Genomic DNA, 20,216 nt, shown 5'->3' with positions numbered 1-20,216 from the left:
CAGCCTTCTGGCTTGTCTAATAGAATATGTGTAATTTGTATGAGACATATTTTAATTTGTATAAAAAAAGATTGTTGATTTAACTTTACTAAAAAAGTAAGTTAAATGGTACGTGTTCTAATATCTCTTGATCCTAATATTTTAGCCCATCGAATAATATTTAGATGCCTCATGGCCAGTACCCACAATCTTCCCACTGTAAAAAAAGGAATTGTTGATTTAACTTAAAAAGTAAGTTAAATGGTTGCCTTAAAATTTTGAGTTCATTGAAATTTTAAAAATTTAGTTACAATGAAGGCGATTAGTTTAATCAACAGAAACTCAAAATATTATGTTATCTGAACTACATTAATTATCTAAGTTGATTTGACAAAAGAAAAAAAAGTTATGATAACAAATAATGAAAATAATTTTTACAGTGCATTCTTCATCTGCAAATGCGCATCCCAAATATTTTCCCCAAATTATCTTAACCGCTGAACTAATATTTTAGCCCAACTGACTAAGTTCCTGGAGGGCCGCAGAAGAATAATATCCAACCCTTCCGAACACACACAGAGTTTTCAAAAAGGCTGAAGGCTAGGATGGAAGATTTCATGGACAGTGTTGAAGCTAAACTCTGCAGGGCTGTGGCCTTCCAGGAACTGAATTTGACACATGTGCCTTAAATGGACAAGCTGCTCTACAGAGCATGTTTACTTGACTGGCACATCTTTGTCCTGTTGGCCACACGTAGCTTCTCTATATTGCAATTCGCAACCTCACCGCTAGATGTCACTAAAATGTACACACTGCACCTTTAAGTAACAGACTTGGCTGCTAAAACCAGATGAGCATCATTATCAGGAATAAGAAGTCAATCAAGTGATTCAGTGTCACTGTTTATGGTGAGTCTTCATTCATGTTGTAAACAATAAAATCTTTCTAGTTTTGTTTATTTTTGGTTCCCTTTATTTTCTTGTGTTTCTGGCTCCTGTAATCTTCAGTGACTCTTCACAATGTTCTTTATCAGCTGAAAGGTCTTCAAGGATCGTCCTGTGTTCATCTGTGAATGTGAGTCATGTGACTCTCTCCTGGTACAAAGGAAACAGTTTATTGTCCAGCATCAGTGTGTCTGATCTCAGCATCAGTCTCTCTTTACCTCTGGAGGTGGAATATCAGGATAAAAACACCTACAGCTGTGTGCTCATTACTCAACAATACCATCAATCCATCATAACTGGATTTTTGTGAAAGATTATTATAATGCATTTGTTCACTGCTCAACTTTTTGTCCTTATTCCTCAGGCTGTTCCCTCTGTTTTGACTCTACTGAAGCTGTGATCTGATTGGTCGTCACTGCTCTGATGGGCGTGTCTGCTGTTGTTCTTCTGGTTAATGACAGTCATGTACATAATATTGTATAGCAATAATAAACAGTCTTTTGTCTAGTTTCTTTCTCCTTCTGCCTCAACATTTTTTAAATATTTCTTGCATTATTTAGGTCAGTTTTATAGTCTGATGCCAATGAGATCCCATTAAAATGTGTAGATGAGACACTCTTACTGATAAGACATGTAAATATCCTGCATATTCTTTCTTTATGCCTTGGCCAATTTCAATATCTTACAATCCATCCACCCTGTTCACTCTGACACCATATAATAGTCTTAGTTTTCCAGTTTTAGACATTGGCTTTATTGTGTTTTTGCACATTGATCCATGTATGAGCACTGTATGAACATATTAATGGAACAGAAATTACACTCATAAGATCAGTCACAAATCTCCATGCAAATAATCTTAAGATTACACTTAGCAGAAACACCAGTTTCAGATTACTCATGATAGGCATATGAGCTTTACAAATACCCGTGATACAGAAAAATTATAAACAAAAACAAATACCCGTGATACAGAAAAATTATAAATGAGGATTCACTTTTAAGACAAAAATAGGAAATGTATGCAGTGAATTGCAGTCCACAATAAAACTAATTAAAAAAAAAAAAAAAAAAAAAGGGATTCATGAAATTCAGAAAGACTATAACATTTTCTTTTGATTAATTAAAAAAGAGCTTTAAACATGAATCAGTGTTTGTTCATTAGAGTGCAGAAAAGATAAAACAAGATCATATAAAACAGCAGCATATCTACATTCATGACCACATGGGTCTCAAATAATCATTTTGAATTCAGCTCATATTTTATAATCACATCTGACCAGGAAACAAAAAGGTCAGTAGTTCATAAAACAGAAAACACTGTCAGATAGGACAAGTTTCCTTTTTTGTTCTAGTAATCAAGCATGAGGCAAAAAAAAAACATTAAGCATGATTTATGTCAAAAATATGTACATAAAAAAAAACAATGTACCAGAAACTATAGACGAGTTAAAGATGTCTTTAAAAGTAAAATTCAGAAACCCTTATCATTAGCTATTGGCCATTAAGTTAAGACTATAGTTTAAATTAACCCATTTTTGCCTGACACATTGACATTACAGTACAGAATAGCTCTTTCAGCATTGTCCTGAACATTGTATAATCATTCATTTCATGTGTCATAGAATGGAAGAGAGGCTCTCGGGAGCATGTGTAAAAGTTACATCCTTTGGATTTTCCCGGGGAAACTGACAAGTCTTTTGCATAAAAATTAGTCTACAGGCTTTCATAGACAACCTAGGAAGTTGTGGAAGGTATCGATTTCAAGTTTCATACAATCTGTTTACATATTGGCAATAATAATAATAATAAAGATTAATACAAGAAATTCTTACATATAGCCCCTACACTGATCAGTATGTCATGCAAAGCCAATGTTTACATTGTTACATATTATTACAGGTTGATTCTTCTCATTCATCCTCATCCTGAGTTTGATTCACTTTTTCTTCCATGAAACCTGATAAAAACAAAACAGAAAGATTCACAGTAAAAACACCAAGTTAAAAACAAAATGACAATAGTAATGAATAAATAATAGCGTTGATAATAAAGATGATAATAATATTAGCTATGTTCTCCTGCGTTACACTTGTTTTTGTTTATGAGTACACCATGTATTGAACACTGTGGAGAATATGTTGTAATTTGTGAATGTTAATTTAAATGCAAGTTTAGCCTTTAGGGTACGTTTACACGACAACAATGTACTAAAAAGAGAAAAGGTTTTCTTTTTGTGAAATTACATATTCCAGGTTAATCCACGAAAATGACTAAAAACGCTGTATTATGCTGCCAGGCCAGTAGTTGGCGATGTCACTTTTGTCACTGTTTTCACAAATTTGCATTTTTGGTAGTTTACATGAAGACAATGACGGTATAGTTTTCAAAAACTTTGAATCCAATTTTTTTTTTTCATCCTGTCTAAGGTAAAACAGCACAAGATCAGGGCTGTATTTAATATGTCTGTATTAATGGTGTTTCTTTGTCAAGGTGTTTCATATCTGGACAAACTTAATGAAGCCCCATCATATACAAACAGACACAAACATGCTGCAAATGCTGCTGAGATCAACCGCATCATTTAGTGTTTTAGTACTCAAGACCGGTCTTAAGATAATTTTTGAAGGTCTTGGTCTTGTCTCGGTCTCAGACAAAGAGGACTCTGGATTTTATCCCAAGACCAGTCAAGATCACAACTGCAAGGATATCACTAAATTGTTGGTACATTGATTTATTTGTTAACATCATATATGTGATTTGATGTAAAAACTTACTTCTTTAAATGCAATCAAATAAATGCAGGATTTTCTCAAAAAAAAAAGAAAAAAAAAAAGAAAGAAGCCCAAAATCTCAAATGCCCAAAATTCATACAAATGCCCACAAATTCAAGACATGATTGCCAAAATGTACTTGAATTAGATCTTGTGTCTTATCTATCACAGGATAAAATTAAGCAATATCACAAGAGCAAGAGAGCCGTTTTCACAAATATGAGCACAATTGCAAACTTGATACTGATTTTATACAAACGTTCAATAAACAAGAAGTTAATGTTAAGTGATTTACATTTTAGACACAAAAAAAGTTTGGGTCCCACTTTATATTAAGTGGCCTTAACTACTATGTACTTACATTTAAATTAATCATTTGATACAATGCACTTATTGTGTACATACATGTTTTTACATTGTACTTATATTTGAAAAACACCTGCATGTAATTACATCTGTAATTAATTTCTGTAATTACATTTATAATGACTAACCCCTACCCTTAAACCTACCCATACCACCAAAGCTTTCCCTAACCTTACCCGTATCCCACCTCAATAGCAGAAAAAGTGTTTTGCAATTCAATATGAACCCAATAAGTACATTGCACTTATTTTTTGATGTAAGTACATAGTAGTTAAGGCCACTTAATATAAAGTGGGACCAAAGTTATGACCAAATGTTATTTTGGCAAAGAAAATTGTTCCAAAAAAATCCATAGCAGAACTGTTTTGCATTTCCAAGCAACATACTGCGTTGTTTCCTTACTAAATGAATCAGCTTCTTTGAACAAATCGGTTGAATAAATAAAGTGTTTTGTTGCCACCTACTGGCGGTTTCAGTTTCAAATTTAGAATTTTTAAAACATTGTTTAAAACATGATACTTTTTATAAAAATGAATGTGTTACATTACTTTTACGTTACTTTTTCTCACCTGGGCTGGACTTGCTTGTTTGTTTTTTAATGAAATCAAAAAAGTTCTATATTTTTTTTGGCAAATGTTAAGGCCCTTTCACACATGGGGACAGGAAAGCTGTCAGTCAATAAATGTGAAAAAGTAACTTGCGTTACTTATTTGAAAAAGTAACTTAGATATTTTGTTTTAAACTGAAAAAGTAATGCATTACTTTACTAGTTACTTAAAAAAAGTGATATGATTATGTAACTCAAGTTACTTGTAATGCGTTACCCCCAACACTGGTCAATTATGTGTGGAAACAAAAAAGACTTTAAAAAGGACTGAATAATTTTATATTTGTCTCTTGCTGTTTGATTTGTATGTAATACTTACACATTTGCCTTGGTTACTCATACTTCTTGCAGTAAAAAAACAGTTACAGCCCAAACCACCAGACCAACACTGGCACTACATATCCCTGATACAGCACCTGAATCTGTAATGATAAAGAAAGGCAGTCATTAGTGTGAATGCACTGTTAAAAATTTTAGTGTGAAATTACAGTATATTCCAGGTTAATAATTGCATTATTTTGACAGTACTTCTCTTGTATCTAACTGCACTCTCAAAAATTACTGTAAACAAACAATATCATACTGTATTTATACAGTGCATATGTACTATGAAGGTACCCAGCATGCAGTGCAGCAGCATGAATAGATTATGCTGTGAAGTTTCTTGATTCTTGTTCGTTTTATCTGCGCTGCTGAACATATTTTTAGTTCACTTTTAGTAGTTGGTGTTGTTTGTTAATTTCGTAATGTTCAGAATTGATCTTTATTATTATTATTATTATTATTATTTGTTGAGTGTCTGCATCAGTAGGTGAAAGAAGAAAAAAAATCTTGTGTTGCAAGGCGATGTCACACCTTTCAAAGATAAATCTCAGCAGCTGCTTTAATATGGTGAAATATCCATCTACAAACAATTATGAATTTGAAAAGATATTGGTAAATCTTTATGCTGAAATAATGATAATAATAGTATAATTTGAGCAATTTACAATTAAACCAATTAGCATATTTTATATTCTAACGTGTCATTGTTTTAACAAATCTTTTCATTTGTCACACTTCTGATTCGGCTAGAACAGAAATGTGAATATGAATATACAAGGTCCAAGATCCCAATCAAATGGAACACTGATCGCCATTATGGTGACTTCAAAACAATTACAGTACTAAATAATATAATTTCTTACAGTCTTACATGGTATATATTTTTCTGCTGTAGCCTGTTACTTATCAAAAGTTCACTTTATGTTCATAAGCTCACAGAGGTACTGATAGTGATCAATGTCTATTGGCTCAGATGTTTGTAGGAGTCTGTTTATTGTCACAGCATAAGTACAGGTGCTGGTCATATAATTAGAATATCATGAAAAAGTTAATTTTTTTTATTGTAAATTATTTTTAAAAATGAAACTTTCATATATTTTAGATTCCCTAAATGTAAAGTAAAACATTTCAAAAGTTTTTTTATTTTTATTTTGATGATTAGAGCTTACAGCTCATGAAAGTCCAAAATCCAGCATCTCAAAATATTAGAATATTTCATAAGATCAATCAAAAAATGGATTTTCAAAACAGAAAAGTTCAAGTTCTTTAAAGTATGTTCATTTGTACACTCAATACTTGGTCAGCAGCACATATTACAGCAAATGACTTGCTCCTAGCACAAATTACAGCGTGGCATGGAAGTGATCAGCCTGTGGCACTGCTGAGGCACTATTGAGCTTTCAGATCATCTGTATATTGTTGGATCGACTGTTTCTCATCTTTCTCTTGAAAATATCCCATAGATTCACGGGTCAGGCATGTTGGCTGGCCAATAAAACACAGTAATATCATGGTCAGCAAACCACTTGGAAGTGGTTTTTGCACTGTGGGCAGGTGCTAAAGTCCTGCTGAAAAAGGAAATCAGCATCTCCATAAAGCTTGTCAGCAGATGGAAGCATAAAGTGCTCCAAAATCTCCTGGAAGATGGCTGCATTGACTTTGCACTTGATAAAACACAATGGACCAACACCAGCAGATGTCACGGCCCCCCAAATCATTACTAACTTAAGAAACTTCCCACTAGACTTCAAGCAGCTTGGATTCTGTGCCTCTCCAGTCTTCCTTCAGACTCTGGGACCATGATTTCAACAGGAAATGCAAAATGTACTTTTATCTGAAAAGAGGACTTTTGACCACTGTTCACTGTCCAGTTCTTTTTCTCCTTAGCCCAGGTAAGATGGTTCTGACATTGTTTCTGTTTCAGAAGTGGCTTGGTAGTCCTTTTCCTGAAGATGTCTGAGTGTGGTGACTCTTGATGCGCTGACTCCGGCTTCATTTGACTCATTGTGAAGCTCTCCCAAGTGTTTGAATCAGCTTTACTTGACAGTATTTTCAAGCTTGAGGTCATCCCTATTGCTTGTGCACCTTTGCCTACCCAATTTCTTCCTTCTAGTCAACTTTGCATTTAATATGCTTTGATACATCACTCTGTAAACAGCCACCACATTCAGTAATGACCTTCTGTGACTTACTCTCTTTGTGGAGGGTGTCAATGATTGTCTCCTGGACCATTGCCAAGTCATCAGTCTTCCCCATTAGTGTGGTTTCAAAGAACAAGAGATACCCGGAATTTATACTGTAGGGATGGTCATTTAACGAAACTCAAATGTAAATATTCTAATATTTTGAGATACTGGATTTTGGACTTTCATTAGCTGTACGCTCTAATCAACACATTTTTTAAAAAAAACTTTTGAAATGTTTTACTTTACATGTAGGGAATCTAGTATAAATGAAAGTTTCATTTTTTAAAATAATTTACAATAAAAAAAATGAACTTTTTCATGATATTCTAATTATATGACCAGCACCTGTATATTGTTTATGTTGGAAATAGTTTCATGCATATACTTTGAAACCATTTCAAGTTGAACCTTGTCAGTATTTTTATTAAACCATTTCTTGCAAACTATGTGCAGACTATTTTTTATTTAAAGTCAACATTTAAATTACCTTTTGCAATACAACAGTCACAAACTGGAAATGCTCTGACACATGTTTAACTTTTCTAACTGTCATTGATAAAGGGTGGTAACAGACAAAAAAAATGTAGTTTAATATCATTATACAATGAACCAAGCCTACAGAATGAACTACTTTAGTAAAACTGCTTTTCATTTCTCAGTAAGCTGATTCAAAGAGACAATCATAAATACCAACATTAAAACACATTTGCTCTTCTGTGGCAGATTTTTTTCACTGAAATACATAAAATAACTTATTTTTTTACTTTAAAAATATAAGCTTCTATGTGACAATAAGTTAATTAATGTTAAATTCTTCTGCAAATGTCTTATTTATTGGTGTCTTCCAAATCTCTAAATAATTCCCAGAGCACAGATGTAAATAAGATATTGAAACAGAAAGATTTGATCTACTCACCAGTGATGGTAATACTGATGGTCCTCTGTATGGTGTGTGTGCTGCTGATCATGTGTAGTTGATAATCACCAGAATCTGTGATTCTGGATTCACTGATGGTGAGAGATCCAGTTTTTTTCATTTGGCTGCAGTCTGCCTTCAAATCTCCCAGCACTGAACAATGAAAACCGATTGGCCCCTTTCTTTATTTCACCTATGATATCATCTCTAAACTTCCACGATATCTGATCATATTCCTGTATATCAAGAACACCAGTGCGCAGAATGAATGGATCTTCCTTCTTCACTGATACGGACTTCACTTCATCTATCACAGCAACAAAAACATGTACAGAACACCTGTGTTACTCAGGGATTAAATACACGAACCAATAATTATAATTAATAATTATAATTAATCACATTCATGCTTTTATAAATTCACGTCTTGATTATTGCAACTCCTTGTTTTATGGTCTACCCAAAAAAGTCATAAATCGCTTGCAGTTCATTCAGAATTCAGCTGCTCGGGTCCTCACTTTTACCAAAATTCAGCTCACATCAGCCCTGTTTTACAGCAACTACATTGGCCCCCTGTTAGTTACTGCATCCAGTTTAAGATTCTTGCTCTAGTTTTCAAGGCTCGTCATGGTTTAGCACCTTCCTGTCTCTCCGAATTGATTATGTCCCTGCCCGTATCCTGAGATCGAGCTCTGAAAACTTGTTTGCAGCACCCAAGTTCCATCTATCTAGTGTGTGTGGTAGGGCTTTCAGCATATCAGCTTCTAAGCTCTGGAACAAGCTACCACAAGACCTTCGTGATGTCTCTTCTCTTCAGACCTTTAAAACTGCTCTTAAAACTCACTTATTCACATTATGTTTTTTTAATTGATTGTCTGTCTCAATTTTCCAGCTCTATGCTTGTTTTTGTAAGTTTAATGTAGATTAACTTTCTTTGTCTGTTCCATCTGGTCGATCACATGTTGTATACTGACTGTATATTTGTATAGGTATGTCATCTAGCAACTTCATGTAAAGTGGCCTTGGGTTCTTGAAAGGCGCTAAATAAATAAAACATGTTATTATTATTATTATTACGTTAAGTTTTGATTCACTATATTATTGACATTCAAAGATGTTCACACCCCATATATTAATTGTATTGTTATTAAATATATCATTTTGCATTTCAATGACTTATTGTACAGCACTACTCATACATCACATCCATCCTTCCTGCACTTTTAGATTAGAGCAGCTGGTGTTGTTTGTCTCATTGGTAGACAGTCAGACAGCAGAAGTGAGAGAAGGTGATGGGGAGGAAAGTAAAACACAGGCAGCTGTCTGGAAAAGTAACCTGCTATGACTCTGTATATTTCCACTGAGGGAAGGAACAAATCATTTAAACTAGTAACATTACATTTAAACTAGTAACTTAAGTGAAATGCACATATATGAAAGGTGCATGTTTGTGTCAAGGGGCCTTTAGCTACTGATTTTTTTAATTGGCTAACGGCACACAATTTTATCATTTGACCAACTGACATTTTAAAATTAATTAAAAAATCCTGACTATTTGACATGGGTGCACTGGATTCAGTTTGATTCTAGTCATTGGCTGTAATATAGCCTCACAGTACGTCCATGGGCAGCACACAACCTGTTCACTAACCATCTGATGCATATTGCACACACAATTGGAAAGCACTTTCTTGATATAGAAAGCTCTAAAGTGATGGCCTAATAATATCGCTGGATTTACTCAACTTCCAAGAATAAGTGGACACAGGTGCTTTTATAAGTCTGTCTGGAAACAAAGTTGTGTTTACAAGGTACAGGGTTGATTGTCTCTATTAATTAAATCAAATTCAACCTTTTACACTTTTAAAATGCCTAAAGAGTTCTTACATTTTGTCCATTTCAAATACAACATTCCTATAAATACGCCCACATAACATTTTACATTTGGTATAAGTATAATGTAAGTATTGTTTATTTGAATCTTATAATGCTCTCAAATGAACATAAGGTATTACGTTTTAATTGTTTGGGTTTTTAAAAGCCTACATTAGCCTACATTTGACGTTAAAAACATTGCAGCAGCTTGAATATTGATAATGAATACCTGAAATTGAAAACACAAACGTTTGAAATGTGTTTGGAACTGCTTCAAGGAAATTAAACTCTTTAGGCATTTGTCAAATGTGGAAAAACTTCACAAATTAATATTAGTACTTACTTTTTTCTACTTCTATTCTGTTTCTCTATTTATTTATTTATTTATTTATTTATTTTTTTTAAACTACATGCACTTTGCTAGAATAACTAGGACTTGACAGCTCTTAGGTACATACTGTTCCCTCTTGTTGATTTGATTGCTTCTATCGTTCTCATTTGTAAGTCGCTTTGGATAAAAGAATCTGCTAAATGATTGTTAAATGTTAAAATGTAAATGTTTGGTATTTATATCATTTGTTTTCTAGGAGGTGCAAAGTTGTTCTTTATGCAGGGGGCGGGTCACATCTCAAAAAGGTGATTTATATTAAGCCACATTACAATGGTAATAGTCTTATTGGAAACATTTGAACATAAAAAAAAAAAAAACATTTTAGCATATTAATTCCAAAGATTAGCACATGATAAACAAATGAACATCCGTCTCAGCAAATTACTAAATAAATAAATCCAGCATGTATCATATCCTGCATTTTAAACATTAAATTTCGGTTTAATTTAAACTTAAGCATTAATTTGAGCATCTAACTATTTACTAGTCATCACAGAGTCAATATAGAACAGAACAGCTACTCACCAACAGCCATATAGAATTTTCTGTGTAAAATCATACTAATGTTGTTGATCTCCACTTTATAATCTCCAGACTGATCGATTTGGATGTTTCTGATGGTGAGGTCCCCGGTCTGATCATTCAGATGAATGTTCTTCCAGCTCGTGTCAACAGGGCTGTTTAATCCATTAACATTCGCGAGACCATAGCCGGTTCCACGGTTTTTAAGTTAACATTTATTGAATGATCAAATGATTTTGATTTTTAATTAGTATTGACAAACAATGTCACTTGAAAGTTTAAAGGCTCAAGCATTGATATTTACTTTCGTAATTTCACAGCGACAACATAATTTTAATTTGTATCAAGTGTTTGCAACAATACACGCAACATCGAATCTGAGAGTTCTGAATTTTTTTTGTCCAGAGAAGATGGCAGACAAATTAAATCATATAAACATAGGCATAATTTCAAAGGCAAGAAAGCAGGGCATGAAATCATTTAAGACATTTTAGTCCAAAAAGTGTTGATTTAAAAGGAATATCGATTAATCTGACTGTTTACATAACATGTCTTCAGATTTAATAATAATCATGTCAAATTTCCAGTGAATTACGAACACCAATGTTGTTTGAGTGGTGAACGCTATATTACCATGTTTGCTTGAGTCTAATGAACACAATAGCCCCGCCCCCAGCATTCTCTGTGAAGCGCTGATTGGTCAAACAATCAAAACATTCCGAGAGTGTCACCAGCTGTTGGGACGTCCAAATATGGCCGACTTATAACTGCACAAAAAAACTAGTAAAGTTCAGATGGATGCAAAATGGAGCCAGCAAATATTGTTATGGAGAATTGTTTGTATTCCGCAATCAGCCTTTTGTAAATTTTCAAGTTTGTATAGCCTTTAGGTATTTTAGTATTGTGTCCTAACTGTGGGTGTATGAAATAATTTATGTACCACTGGTGTAACAAAACTGAATTACAAAAATAATGACTGTAATCAAACATGTTTTCTGAACACTCCCCCTGTCTGTCAATGACTGTATTGCCCCCCTGGTTTTTCAAAAAACAAAAACAAACAAAAAAAAAACAGTTTGGGGCAGGTAGTCCCGCCCCAAACTCACTTCATTGGTTGAGCCAGTGTTGCGATCAGACTGCTCTAGATGTTTCAATGTTTGATAGTGCCACACAGTCACAAAGTTAAACTTTTCAGGGAATCAACCAATATTTAATCAACCAATACTGGCTTTTTTTTTTGTGTCTAGTCGGTATATCAAATGGTTTTTTTTTTGTGTCTAGTCGGTATATCAAATGGGGACATATTTTAATATTGAAAACACACATTAGCTTAACACACATCACTTCAAACTGTTAAAATCAGCATGAAATGGATTTCAAAACCTATTTTACTTACATTATGTAATGCATTACCAAGTGAAACAAGAAATTCATTGAGGAAAAATTAGGGCAGGACTTATAGGGCAGATTTATACATCAGAATTTATTGGATGATTTAAAGTGGGTATTCCTTATCAGAATGGAGCCAGACCTGAGTTTGCTAAAACAGTTTACAAAGTTATTTGAAAAGTATAGCTGAGAAAGGTTTGCTGTATATCTGTCATAACGCAAAAGTGTGAATATGAGAAGAGAAGATGACAAAAGAACTGCCTGGAATTACAGATTTGAACATTTAGGTAAAATATTTTAGATTTAATTAAGAAAGGAAGAGTAGGAATAAAGGACAGACAGAAACCTCCAGTCATGTTTGTGACTCTGCTTTTTTGTGCCAGCGTGACTGTTTCAACTTTTTTTTGTGTTAATAAACTGCTGCTTCAACAGTAAATAGTGTTGTATTGCGTTTCACCTCATATTGATGAGATCTCCAAGTGTCTTTGTTTTTTTAAGGTACTTTCACTAAGAAAAACAAAGCTTACAGGAACCTCCTGTTTAGTGGTGCCCCTTTAAATTTAAATGATATCTTGTTCAGACATGTGGCTTTAATGTCACTACCTTTTTAAGTTGCTCTGGCACATTTTCATACATTTATTTCTAAATATCTTTTATTTTAAATTAATAGATCAATACTGTTCAAAATACTTAAGCTTCTCTTACTGTTTTTCTATAATAGGGTATTTAATTTTGAGACTCGAACATCAAACTGATACCTCTCATCTTTCTAAAGAGACCTCAGTTACACCTGTAGTACAAACAGCTCATGAACTGTGACTGTTTTAGTTTGTGTATGTCAGGTTTGGGTTTGAGCTCAACTAGTGGGGGCGACTGTTAACTGGTTAAGTCAGCAATGAGGGCGCCTTGTTCTCCAAACTTCCACACTATCTGATCATCTCTTTGTTTTTTAGTAACTCCAGTGTGTAGAGTGACAGAATCTCCCTCTATCACTGACACTGACACCACTTCATCTGTCTCAACAACAAACACATGAGAACAAACACAAAATGTTTAATGCTGTAATTTCCACACAATCATACTTTGAAATATACATGTGAAGAGGAGTCTAAAATCTGAGACTGAAAATTTGAAAAGACTTTGCTCCTATAACATTATTTTTCTGTTTTAGGGTAAAGAATGACCACAAAAAGGTAATGTGCAACCTTAAACATGACTTATTTAAAACATAAGTAAATAAATTGATAAAAATGGTTGCTTTCCAGACTCTACGGTTCTACTGGCACTTAACCCTATTATAAATAATTCAATATTAAATCTAAATTTCTACATAACATATAAGTAGCTGTATAAAGGTCCCTGTGCTCAAAATCAGTCCTCTGCATTTCAGCCAATCAGGAAATGATTACACAACATGTCATGTGTCTTCTTTTGTTACAATTAGAATTGATTTATTGTTTGAAATTTACAAAAACAAAACAACAACAACAACAACAACAAAATAACAAAACAAATAAAAAGGCAGTACAATTCCTCTCAATTTAACTTCTTCCTTATTATTTGTGTTTTTCTCTTATGCATTTTTGAAAGGCATTAAATAAACAATACGTAAAAATGAATAAAAAAAATAGTAGGCCTACTTTAATACAAAATCTTGTATCTTGTAAACTTTATTGGCTTCTATGTTTTTTAAAGTCAACATAAAAATAACTCCACACACCTCAAACTTTGACAGTTGCTGATTTTATTTAAAATTTATATAAAAATGAAAATTATGTCATTAATGTTTAATTTTAATGACAAAATTCTTAATGTGTGTTCCGAAGATTAATTAAAGTCTTACGGGACATGAGGGTAAGTAATTAATGACAGAATTTTCATTTTGGGTAGAAATTTCCCTTTAACTCTTTCAATGGAAAACTGTAAAAACCGGTTTCACAGACAAGGCTTAAGCTATAGATTAAAATGCATGTCTGAGCTGTTTTAACTGAAAGTAACCTGCACTGACATATCTCAAAATATGTTAGAGCCATTGTTTTGTCTCAAGATGCACACCAGTAATGTTTTTTTTCTAGTGTACGTTTAGTGTATACCCTAATTGAACTAAGACCTAATCCTGGTTTAGGCTAAACTCTGTTTGTGACACAGGCCATGATCTTTTAATCCAGGATTCCTCAGTGCCCTGCAGAGTTTCATTCCATTCCTAATCAAACACACCTGAAACAAGCTAACCAAGATCTTTAAAGTTTCTAGAAAATTGCAGTTAAGTGAGTTTAATCGGGCTTGAGCTAAACTCCGCAGGACAGTGGCCCTCCAGGGTTAGATTTGAGGAACCCTGCTTTAATCCCATAAATATCACATTGTAAGATGTTAGTGTACTCACCATGAACAGTAACATTGAATGTCTTGGATGTCAGCTGGTCGCCCCTGATGTGTAGTTCATAAAGTCTGTTTTCAGCGATTTTTCTTATGGTAAGTGATCCAGTTTTATGGTCCAACTCCAGTCTGTCTTCATGAATTAAGGTTATGTTGTTTTCGATTTGAGCAATGATATCTCGATTTTCATTCATCCATTCTATCTTATCATCTCTCTGTAGTTCAGTAACACCAGTGTGAAGAGTGACAGAATCACCCTTCATCACTGACACTGGCTTCACTGTACCTACATCAGCACCATACACACCTGCAGAACAAATAGAAACAGGTGTTGCAAAGTGAGAGGTTAAACTTAAACATTGTGGTGTTAAAAAATGTGTCGTGAGTGTAGCCTAGGATGGCTTAGTGTCATTCTGGACAAGTAAAACTGATTACCAAAGAAATTCAAAGCAACCCCACCTACTGTTACAAGGGCAAGGCCAATCTAAATTTACGAGTATGATGGTTTAATGCAATAACGTGTTTTCTATTTGATGGTGTTTTCTATTCAATGAAGAACTAGTAACACAGGAAATGCCAAAGAAATCTCATCTTAAATTAGAAACAAATTCATATTGATATAGCAAGAGTTAAAAAACATCTAGCCTATTCGTCTTTTCTAAGCCGCACCCTACTACTGACAACCCTATACTGATAACTGAAGCATGATAGTGATAGTGCATGATAGTGCAAAACTCTAGAACATTTCCATCAAAATTAGGCTATATTAAACAAGTTCATTCTTACACTGGAACATTCCCATATATGACAAAATATTAAAGAACGAAGAAAAGAAAAGAAAAGAAAAGAAAAGAAAAGAAAAGAAAAATAACAGCAAACAGGCATCCATTATGGCACGTGAAAGATCTCATCAAATGGCTATTGCCCATTATTATTTCAATAGTGATGCGCCATTGCGCCGAGTATTGCAAGCCGTCAGCGCTCCTCTAGTTTCCACACACACATGCTGTATAGGCCTACCGCATCCTGTAAAGATAACGTATTTGCATTATGTGTGTGGGTGAACATGGGCTCTGGGGGACAGAAGCATTGTTGTGTGTAACTGCCAAAAAAATGAAGACAGGACATAAATGTCTAGCAAGTTAGAAATCTGATAAAATGTAGAATAAAAATGTGTGTTGTTAAAGCAAACAGTAAATGTATTGACGCAAGTAAAAAAAAAAAGTGATAGACGCAAGTAACTGAGCAATTGACGCATGCAGGTTATATGCTAACGCAAGCAACGTGTGCGTAAAACGAGATAATGTGCGTCAAAATTTAATATAAAAACAGGGGACCTTAGAGCTCTCTGGTGTGTGTAGAAGATCTGTTGAAGAAAGAGCAATTATAGGGCGGCATGTGTCAAATATGATTGATTTATTACAAATCACTTTTTCACTAACACCTTAAAAACCCATACAATAGTGTTGTCAGCTGTCATTATTCGCAGTTATTTATCACAATGTTAAAAACACCGGATATAGCCCTAGGCTATCAAAAACAAATTAAAGATTAAGCAAGTGCGCATTATTATAGCTGTTTCCAGTTTATGCAGAAACCGAAAGTAGGCTATTTAATTTATAATGACAAATATAACTCACCGTACATGAGTAATAAAACCCACAAAAGAAAAGAATGGTTCCTCATACTGAATCCGCATACAAACTCAAATGAAAGCATTGATCCAGGGTACTAATGTTGGGCTAAAGTCAAACCCTCCGAGTCATGTGATTTCTGCGAAGGATGTGGTGCGTCATACTAAAGGTGCGTTCCATTCGACCGTAAGTGCACTGTGAAGTAGACTTCTCTATCTTGTTTCTCCATCTTAAATTAGTTATTTCACCTCAATATGAAAATTCTGTCAATAATTACTCACCCTTATGTCGTTGCACACCCGTAAGACTTTCTTTCATCTTCGGAACACAAATGAAGATCTTTTTGATGACAGAATGCTGTCAGATTTGCAAAAGTGGTTCTTTTATGGCATCAGGTGTAAAAACTCCCTTTTGGAACCTTTATTTTTAAGAGTGTATAGTGCATATTTTAAGTATTGCATTAAAACACATATGATAATATAGGCTAGTCTAAACTGGTTCAACAGGAGGGAAAAATCCTGTCCAAAAAATGATTAAGGCATGATGTTAATTTAGCTACTTAAGTGATTTTCGTTTTCGTGGGGGGTCTCCAACAGAAAGTTTGCCTAGGGCCTTCAAATGTCTAGAACCGGCCCTGTAGGCTATAGACATTATGAAAGATTCATTGTTCATATATTCATTGAGTTATAACAGAGCTTAGTGAGATCGCGATGAAATGAGATGTCAGCTTTTTAGTCATTATAAAGGAAGTGCTCTTTGCGGGCATCCTGCCATACCAAACCATGCACGCATCTTGATTTTCTGTTGAAACTAACTGTGGTTTGTGAATGTTGATGCTTTAATAACACATATTTTATCGGGAGCGTTTATGCTGGGATGTTATGGCGACACATATCTTGATAGGCTATTTGATGTAGGCTACATGGATGCACTGACAAAAATCTATATTTTATGCGGGATATTGCGCGGGCGGGAGCGGGACAAAACATAAAAGTTGCGGGCGGGAGCGAGACATAACACATTTTTTGCGGGAACTGGTGAAAGCGGGACAGAAAAATCCATCTCGCGCAGGTCTCTTAGTCTGACGTTTTGCTTTAAAATTAGCATTTTTATCAGGCACATGCAGGCACGTGCACAGGTAGGGCTAAACCTGTGCAGATCACATGCCCTTTTTGTCCTTACACTCCGAAGTGCCCTTTTTTTGGAGGTGTTTTATTTTATTTATTCATTTTCTTCAATAAATCAATGCTATTGGTCACCCTTTAAGCATGTCTGACTGATTTACAAATATATTTAGCCTAATAAAAGGTATTAAAAAGAGCTTGTGACAAAATCGTTTTGGTTCCGCTCAAACTGTCAGTCAAACCTCTTAACTCCGCCCCCTGAGTGCCGCGAACTGAAGTTCCACAGCCGAGCAGCTGAACGTCTTGCAACGGTAAATAAATCTTGTTGTTTGAATAATTAGGCTACAAGTCGTTGTCTTTACGAAAGAAACACTAGTATGTCTATAAAGTTTCATATTTTATGCATTTGAAGCCTGAGACCGGCGGCGGAGAGAGAGAGAGAGAGAGAGAGAGGGGGCTAGCATTTGCCATCTAAGTTAGTCATAGCCAATAGCCTTAAATAGCCTGTGCATACAGTAGTATTACATCTTTTATAAATTGAGATTTTGGCCAAACGTATTTTACAACAGGAAAAACTGAGCGCTCATAACCTATTGATGATGACGTAGCCTAATGTGATGATGTTTTTGCACATTTCCACACATATAACTGCATTTGACTTTGACACAAAGCGAGTGATCCTCGTCAGCTAGGTAAAATATATTTCTAAGAAATTTCTTATTTGATTTATGATGGCTATCTGCTGATACACTTAATTCATTAACATTTAATCATATTATATATGGTCACACAGTATGGTTAATGTTTACGATGTTAAGTATTTGCTCGCTAGATATTTTTTTTAATCTTGTATTGTATACTACTCCCCGCTTGTCTTCACATGTATAAACATAGAAAAACATGGTTTTACTACAGTAATGTTGTAGTAACTAAAAAATATTACAGAATCATCAGGTCACTGTGCTTCTTTATATTTTATCATGCAGAATGTAGTCTGTGTATTAATGTGTGTTGAGAGGGACATCCCAGTGGATCACATTGAAGTCATAAACGTCTTCAAGCACATGGCTCACAGAAGATTGCTGTTGTAATTAGTTTTAAAGAAGCCCTGCAACCCTGTGTGTGTGTGTGTATATATATATATATATACACACACATATATATATATATACACACACATATAGTTTCGGCACATAGTTTCGGCACATGCCCCTCAAAAGGTCTGTGCACGGCCCTGGGCACATGTATAGGTTTCTACCTCAGCTCAGTACCGGTACTTCTGATTGGGCTGAGGCTGGGATTTTGCGGGTTTGAAGAAGAAATAATATGATGAATGCAAAAAGCATGAACTCAGCACACAGTAAAAAAATGTGTTAAAATTGCACCTTTAGGGGTAGGCAGCTTGTCGCTGGGGCAGTAGGCCTATCCTTAAAAGGACATCTTTATACCTTTTTTTCACTCCTAATGGGTACATATTAGTACCTTAAGGTTAACACCTTTTTTCCTGAGTATCGTTATCTCATTTTTGACCGAGGTGGCTTTTAGAGGCTTTTGCAATGGAAGTCTTCATATGTTTTGATTATATTACATTAATGTGTGTTTTGTATGTATTTTATATTTTAAATTCGAAAGAAAAGTACAGTATTTGTTATTTATCCAGCAGCCATATCTTATCCTGTAGCCCAAGACTGGTTTCCCACTGAAGCCAAGCAAGGGCTGAGCCTGGTCAGTACCTGGATGGGAGACCTCCTGGGAAGTTGCTCCTAGGTTGCTGCTGGAAGAAGTTTTTGTGAAGCCAGGAGGGGGCGCTCACCCTGTGGTCTGTGTAGGTCCCCAGTATAGTGATGGGGACACTATGCTGTCAAAAGAACACTGTCCTTTGGATGAGAAGTTAAACCGAGGTCTTGACTCTCTGTGATCATTAAAAATTGGACAAATTTGCCCATTGGCCTCTGACCATCATGGCCTCCTAATCATCCCCATACTGACTGGCTTCCTCACTCTCTCTCCTCTCCACCAATAAGCTGGTGTGTGGCGGGGTTTGTGATCTTCTGGATTATTAGGCCTAGATTCACAATTTTATGACTATTGACATTGAAAGTGTGACTTTTGGAAATTGGTGGGTGTCCAGGGGTCGGTTAAAAAAATGATCTAATAAGAATACGTTTCTTTTTTTTGTTGTTTTTTTTTGCAAAGTGTAGAGACCTATTTTGGTTTCACCATTCATCAAAACTGTAAATTTTTTGTAACAATCCATTCAATGGGAATAAAACAATAAATAAAAGAACATAGGTCTACTTCATTTAAAATAATAACATTAACTTAATGCTTGATTTTAGGCTGCAAATTTTGATGGCTAATAACTGTTTCTTGCGACACAAAATTGTTTTCCTCAGGTGGCATTATCAAAGTCTAGTCTACGATAGCCTGTTTCCATGTTTTGCTCAGTCTACACAAACCGTGAGCATGAATGGACGCAAGCGCACTAAAATGTTGACGCGTGGACAGAAAAATCGGGCTGCACACGGACTCTCATAATGGGATTTTCTTTCATTTCTAAAATCTATAAATTGCAATGATTTTGACTTGAGATAGCAATAAAAATCTTTTCTAGCAATCTCTATTAAATTATGCTACAAATAATTATTCTGTAGTCACAAACATCTGTGAATATGTAATTTCCCCATTTTCACACTGTCTCTTGTCTTTTTGGAATATGTTCAGTGTCCTTATTTGTTTATATTTTTAAATGTCATTAAAAATATAAAAAAAAATGTATTAATATCAATTAACACAAAGACACAGATGA

The 20,216-nt window shown here is 34.6% G+C and overlaps 1 pseudogene; it reads right to left on the bottom strand.

Moving 5' to 3' along the window:
- Nucleotides 1–1,653: 1,653 nt before the first annotated feature.
- LOC125249501 lies at nucleotides 1,654–16,419 on the bottom strand (annotated as a pseudogene).
- Nucleotides 16,420–20,216: the final 3,797 nt, after the last annotated feature.

This window comes from Megalobrama amblycephala, linkage group LG16, assembly GCF_018812025.1.
Source record: "Megalobrama amblycephala isolate DHTTF-2021 linkage group LG16, ASM1881202v1, whole genome shotgun sequence".
NCBI classification, from domain to species: domain Eukaryota; kingdom Metazoa; phylum Chordata; class Actinopteri; order Cypriniformes; family Xenocyprididae; genus Megalobrama; species Megalobrama amblycephala.
This window is presented reverse-complemented; position numbering and strand designations above follow the sequence as displayed.